Source organism: Nyctereutes procyonoides, unplaced genomic scaffold (genome assembly GCF_905146905.1).
Source record: "Nyctereutes procyonoides isolate TBG_1078 unplaced genomic scaffold, NYPRO_anot_genome, whole genome shotgun sequence".
Taxonomy (NCBI): Eukaryota; Metazoa; Chordata; class Mammalia; order Carnivora; family Canidae; genus Nyctereutes; species Nyctereutes procyonoides.
This window is the reverse complement of record NW_026575048.1, coordinates 10,447,962-10,454,934: the sequence shown is the minus strand read 5'-3', so window position 1 is coordinate 10,454,934 and position 6,973 is coordinate 10,447,962.

The following is a 6,973-nucleotide window of genomic DNA, read 5'->3' as shown; positions in this document are numbered from 1 at the left end:
AGGCAGCTTGCCAAGCAAGGTATGGCAGTGAACTTAACAAGCACTTACCTGTCATGTGTTAGGACCGGTTTGGGTATGAGGAATTCATAGAGGAGCAAGACCATTCTTGCCGTGGGAAGGCTCCCAATTAAGTGGCACTGCTTACTATTTTGTCTACGCATGGACCGGGCCACACCTAATATTGCCTTTTTTTTGTCACCAGAATAGAAACAATTGATATTACTATTTTCTGAGACAGACTTTTTCATGATAATTTCCATGGCAATTTTAATAAAACCCAAATGGAAATTCAGTTTATTAAAAACACATCCTTTTTTCGTTCCCTCATTTCCTAATTTAATTGGAACATTAATACGAGTCTAAGAATAGAAAAAAATTAGATTAACAAGTTAAATCTCTTAAATGCCAATGAAATTGTAAGTGGTGTTGGGTGTCATGTATCTCCCATCCTTGGTCTATGGGGAGCTGATTCTGGAAACCCAGGAAGAGACCTATGGGGAACCACTTAGAACCATAAGGAGCCAAGCTTCCACCCTGGTCAGAATTGTGGTGGGTGTGGATCCTTTCCAAGGTAAATATTTTCACAGACCCTGCAATATGAAATTAAACTATTTTATCCTCCACTTACTTAAATATGCATACACAGAAAACTAGGTCTAAACTCCTTATGCTTTTAATTCATACTATTCTGAAGTCAAAACAAATTAACAAGCTAAAACTGAATACATCACAAAAGCAAAAATAATTTGAATTTTCAAGAGCAATTAATTTTGCTGAAACGAAATGCCACTCGCACCAGGGCCCTGTATGGACAATTCCCTTCATTCTAACGTGCCATTCCTACTCTGTCAGCCTGAAAACAATTTTTTCCCCATTTTTTTTTTTCTTTTTTTGTGCTGCTTCAGAACCTTCATGCCTGCAGTTCACAGTGATGCCATTTGGAGTTCACGCGGCGGGAATTCATCATTTGCCTACTAAATCTGCCTTTGTTCTTTTCTCATTAGCCCGGGACAATTAAAGTGGCACCATTTGACTGGTGAAAACTCATTTGTAAATATAATTACAAACTTGAACACTGGAACTGTGAGAAAGGGTTTGGAAATAAAGCAGTCATTCTGATAATTCAGAATATGCTATTTTTAATTTTTAAATGTTTGTCAATGATGTGCGAAATTTAAAAGTCCTGTAGGAAGCTTTGAGACCTCAGAGAATTTTCCCTTGGGCTTCTGATTCTGTCTGTGAAAATAATCTTAAAATCACTATGACAGGGAGCCATTGCCCACCCTACATAGTCTCCACCTCTCTTTGCTTGACTTTGGAGGAAGCAAGCACATAACATCTAGAAGCTGGACATTAGGAAGTCCTATGAGTAGTTGGATCAGGATGTTGGGGATGCACAGGTACCATGAAGTCTTGGCATCTGGTAGTCAACAGAACCAAGTGGGACAAAACCTGAAGCAAACTATGTGTAAAGTCTAGTTTTTAATGATGGCCCTATGCAATGCAAAAGCCAATGGTCTCCATCTGGCATCGTTTCTAAGTTCAGGATACTCATGTGATTGATGGAGGGCTCACACCTTAAGACTGGGTGTCTTGATCTATAATGAGCTTTTATCAGGATGTGGGTAGAGATTAAGAAAGAGTCACTGGACAAGCCTTCACAACTCTTACCTCAGCCACAGAAGGCCTCCTCGCTTACTATGTCTCTGTCAGATTAAGGATATACTTTAGTCTGGTCCATAAGGGCCCTGGGGCCCACGGTGGACCTTGAGACTTTAGAGTTACATGACTTTGAGTAACGTGTTTAACTTGGATAGGTATCTGGTTGCTCTGCTATTAAATGGGAATACTAGTAGCATTGGCTTTGTCAGGCTGTAGTGAGGAACTCAATGAATAATGCAGGAAAAGTGCTTGACACGGTACCTAGGGCAGAGCAAGTCCTCCATAAACCAAGCCAGTATTACTTACATTAATATAGAATTTTTATATTGTCATTCAGGCATGGAAAAAATGACTCTAGAACAGTAGTCCTCAAATTTGTCTGCTGAGGGGCTTTAAGAAGTGGTAATGCCTGGGTCTCATCCCCAGACATTCCGATTTACTTGGTATATGGGGTACATGGTGTAGCTGGGGTGTTGGGATTTTAAAAAGTTCCCAGGTGATTGTAGTATGCAGCCAAGACTGAGGATTTATCACTGCTCCAGAAGAGCTCTCAGCAGGTGAAGTCTGGTGCCATGAACACTTGAGATTCGGATCCTCACCCAATCTGATCGCCAATCATTGGTGTCCTTGGGCAAGTCACCTCCCCACCCAGTTTTCCATTTACGTAAGACAAAGGCCAGATTTCACAGGGGCCTTAGGGATTCCAAATGCTATGCTTTTACAGACTCAGAGGTGAGGAAAAGCGAACAATCTCCCAGGTTATCTTTCTATCTCTGAACTATTTTTTTTTTAAATCAAATCAATGAAACAGGGTTTACTTTAAAAAATTTTTTTCTTTCAATGAAACAGGTTTTAAACTCTTGACTTAAAGTGAAACAAATATTTAAAAAATGCATTCCTCCTTTTTACTATTTTACTGGCTGGTACTTAGAGACACAAAACCCAGAATTTGAACTACATAGCATTCAAAAGCTCAAAGTATATTTTACTACAATTTAGCATCAGCTACTGTCCTTCTACCACTTACTTCAGAAAGCCAAGGATTTGAGAATATCTTCTAGGGCATTCCTGGATCCCGAGGAGCCCATGGTAGGAAGGTCTCTGTGTACTTTATGGGCAGGAAAGTTTAGGACAGGGCAGTTGAAGAGAGCATTGGAAGGTAACCCCAGTGCCAGTAGCAAATGTGTGAAGATTCATATCAGTTTCTTGGCTGTCCATTTATAACCACTTCTTGTGGGAGCACTTGGGTGGCTCAGTGGTTGAGCATCTGCCTTTGGCTCAGGTTGTGATTTCGAGGTCCTGGGATCGAGTCCCGCATTGGACTCCCCACAGGGAGCCGCTTCTCCCTCTGCCTGTGCCTCTCTCACTCTCTCTCTCTGTGTCAAATGAATAAATAAATAAAATCTTAAAAAAAAAAAAACTACTTCTTGGTCACTATGCTCTAGAAGGAAGTACATTGAGGGAAAACGTCATCTGGACATTATATGATCTGCAAGTAGCAGAATCATAGCGTGTGCATAATAACTCATGGTCTACAGAATGCTTTCATGTACACCTCTTAGTGTTCACAGTTAAGACTGTGAATGCAGCATTGTTCTTTGAATTTTACAGAAGAAAAAATTGTTCATAGAGAGATAAGGTGATTCACTCGATAATATCCAATGTAGTAAGTGGCGGAGCAAGGACTTCATCTCTGGTGACAAATTCAACTTATCTCCACTGCACCAGGCTCGAATCTGGAGTGGAAACTGTGAGTCCCGTAGAACCTGGGAGCCTCCTAATCCTTCAGTGTCTGCTGGAGGAGTACTGGGATTCCTAAGATCCCTGCTTTCCTTTATTTCCCAGCCCTAACATCTTCCTTTCCCTTCTTTCTCCACTGCCTAGTATTCCCTCTTTGGCATTTATTTATTTATTTATTTATTTATTTATTTATTTATTTATTTATTTATTTATTTATTTATATCCCACTCTCTTTTCTCCTCTTTTGAACAAAACTGGTCACTTCACAAAAAGAGGGAGAGCCTCTTTTTTTCCCCCTCTAGTGCATCTGTAATTGTCCTTGAGCACGACCTGATTTTTCCTGAGGGAAACCTGTCCTTGTCCTGATTGACTCTGGTCCCCGTGCTCCTTGACTGGAGCCCAGACACACTTCTGGCTTCATGGAGACTTCTCCTGAAGCACCAGGTCCAGATCTCTAGCTGTCCCCAGACCAGTGGGAAAGAGGAAACAATTCATAGCCTTGATGTACTTAGGTTTTTGTGTAGCCAGGCACTGCCTAATAGAACACTGACCTTGATTATCATTTAAACTTATGCTTCAAATTTTCATGTACTTCTCATAGTCTGCTTGGACTTCCTGCTAACCAAGCTTCTCTAGCTCCATCCTCCATCTACATCCACTGAGGCACAGACCCTACTAAGGTAGGATACATTCTCTTTCTCCTTCAGGAGTTCTGGATCCTAATCAAGGAAGCTTTCATGACAAATGGAAAATACCTAACTTCTTTGATGGGATCAGGTCTAGAATCTGGGGTATTTTAACCCATGCCATGAGTTTAAGATTGAGTTGTGTTTGTTTGTTTTTTTGCCAAGATGTTATGAAATTATGCTATCAATTTCAGTTTGTAGATTAAGAAAGTAACACTGCATTTTCCACAGAACTCTCTAAAATTTCTTTTAGAGAACATGAGTTTCCAGAGAGTAAGATGGTGATAAAAATCTTTTGAATCAGACCAGAATTTAATTCTGATATTTCTCAGAGGATTATTTTAGATTCTGAATAAATTAAACTATTTTTTTGTTTGCTGTATTCAGTAAAGAAAACCAGTTGATTTTAGATTTTGTACTCTTTGTAAGTCATGATTTTTTTTTCATTTAAATAGGTGGATTATGTATTTTTAGATGTATTTCATAGAAAATGCCTATCTGATGTGGAAATTGAGAGTGACAATTTTCTAATTTGAGCTTGATACTATTAGACCTGGATTTGAAATCGAGTCTAGTTCAGGTTCTTCAGTTCTGGTATATTTTCTGTCAGCACTGCTACATAGCTTAAAGAGAGTTACTTCCTTTTTTTTTTTTTTTTTTTTTTTTTACCTGACCTGTTTTTTTTTTTTTTTTTTTTTTTTTTCTCAACTCTAACAAGCGGGATTTGAATTAATTAATGGCCAATGGACTTTTCAGGTCTAACTTTCTTTTTTATATTAACCTCAAATTGCCAATCTAAAAACTTCTTGTATAAAACATGCAAAGCACAATGACTTAGTATAAATATCTTGTATATCCTGTGTATCTTGATATATATATTTGTACATATACACACATATATATCATGTGTCTGTGTGTGTGTGTATACACATACATAAATAGGCACAAAGTCTTCTGAGATTTTAGATTAATTAATTTCTTTTAAAATTAAGTTGCATTTTTAGTGTAGATGCTTAATCATTCCAATATATAAGGATATTGCACCACTGAATATAAGCCGAAGAAACTCTGAAATTTTTTTTAAGATTTTATTTATTTATTCTTGAGAAACACACACACACACACACACACAGAGAGAGAGAGAGAGAGAGAGAGAGAGAGAGGCAGAGACACAGGCAGAGGGAGAAGCAGGCTCCATGCAGGGAGCCTCACGTGGGACTCGATCCCAGGTCTCCAGGATCACACCCTGGGCTGAAGGAGGCCCTAAACTGCTGGGCCACCCAGGCTGCCCCACTGGCCCCTGGAGTGAGTAGCTGGAGGGGAGCCAACCCCCAAGAGGCACAGATAAACCCCCGGCCCCAGCAGTGTACAGGCTGATGGGGTTAAATTATTTTCTTTTACCCCCTGCCTGACCAAGACACCACGAAGTCAAAAGGAGAAAAGCATAGGCTATGGACACTAGATGATGAATATAGGGCCCAGATGGACCAAGAGAAGGGGGTGAACAAACACCCTACCGTGTTCCCTCCCTTTGGTGAGCAGCAGCCCTGGGATCACAGACAGGGAAGGGACCACCCTGGGGCTGACTGCTTTCCTCTGCTGTTGGCTCCCAAAGCTAGGAGGAAACCAGGAGCAGTGCCCCAAGCATGGCTTCCCCAACACCTATTTATTTTGTTGTTTGTGCTGACGATGGGCAGGCCCCCACTTGTCCCTTTTGGACACCTTGGAGGGGCAAGGGGCTAAGGAGGGCCAGACCCAGGTTCCAGGGGTACAGGCAGTACAGCTTTTGGCTGTGTACATAGGGTGCTTTATTCTCCACAGAGTGATACGTGCTAAGATGGGTTGGGCTTGGGCCGATGTCCCCATATGTACAGAACTGAATAAAATGGGTCTCTGAGAAGAAAAAAAAAAGATTCAGACCCATCCATATTTGAAAGCTTCTTCAGACATCATTACTTCATTTCTACCCCGTTGCTCTGTGGTTCTTCAAAGCCTGTAGCTCTACTAAGTGGAGGGTGGCTCACTCTTGCCATCCCTGGTTATCTTCCCACTGCATGTTGTCTTGAGTGGGAATGCCTGCACTTCCTGAAAGCAATCAGCCATGCCTCTATATATTCCCTGTGGCTTAATGTTCAGGGGGTTAGATGCCTGATTACTCAGGGAGAACATGCAGCCTTGTGAGTCATGGGGGTTTCTCAGAACTCTTAATTCTCAAAAGTCCTTAATTTGAAGAGACAGTTCACTAATGCTTTAAACAAGTTCCCATGACCCTGCCATCTGCTTGCATTAAAACCAGGTGAATCACTCACTCTGTTTCCACTTTCTCCAAATGAAAGTGGACATGATTTCTGTCTCCATCACCCAGAAGACACACGATCTTGCCTATCTCCACCTCTTCCTCCAGAATCCACACCGCCTTCAAGGCATGGCTGGGGCAAAGGAGAGCACATCAGTGTGTTACACCAAGTGGGAAGAGACTTTCGTACACTGTTACATTTCTCCTCCTGCCAGTATTCAACCTATGGCAAGTGAACTCAGACTTTCCATGTTTTTCTAAACATTCTTACTGGCAGGTGTGTAGATCTGGCTTATTATTAAGAAAAATATTTTTTGCTGAAAATATCTGGCAGGAAATTTTGTACTCCCAGAGTCTGGTATATCCAGGACTCCATAGTATTATTGTTAGTTGACTACCTGTCTCTCCTAGGAGATTCTGTCCTCTTTGAGGACAGTAGATTTGTCATAGTCATTTTTTATTTCCCACAGTTCCTGGTATAGTTCCTGGGGTTGCCTGATTCACTGACTGGCTGATCTGGTTTGATGAGGCTCAGAGAGGGATATTACTTAGCCCTATTTTTTATATAAGGGTGCCACGTGTTTTGAGG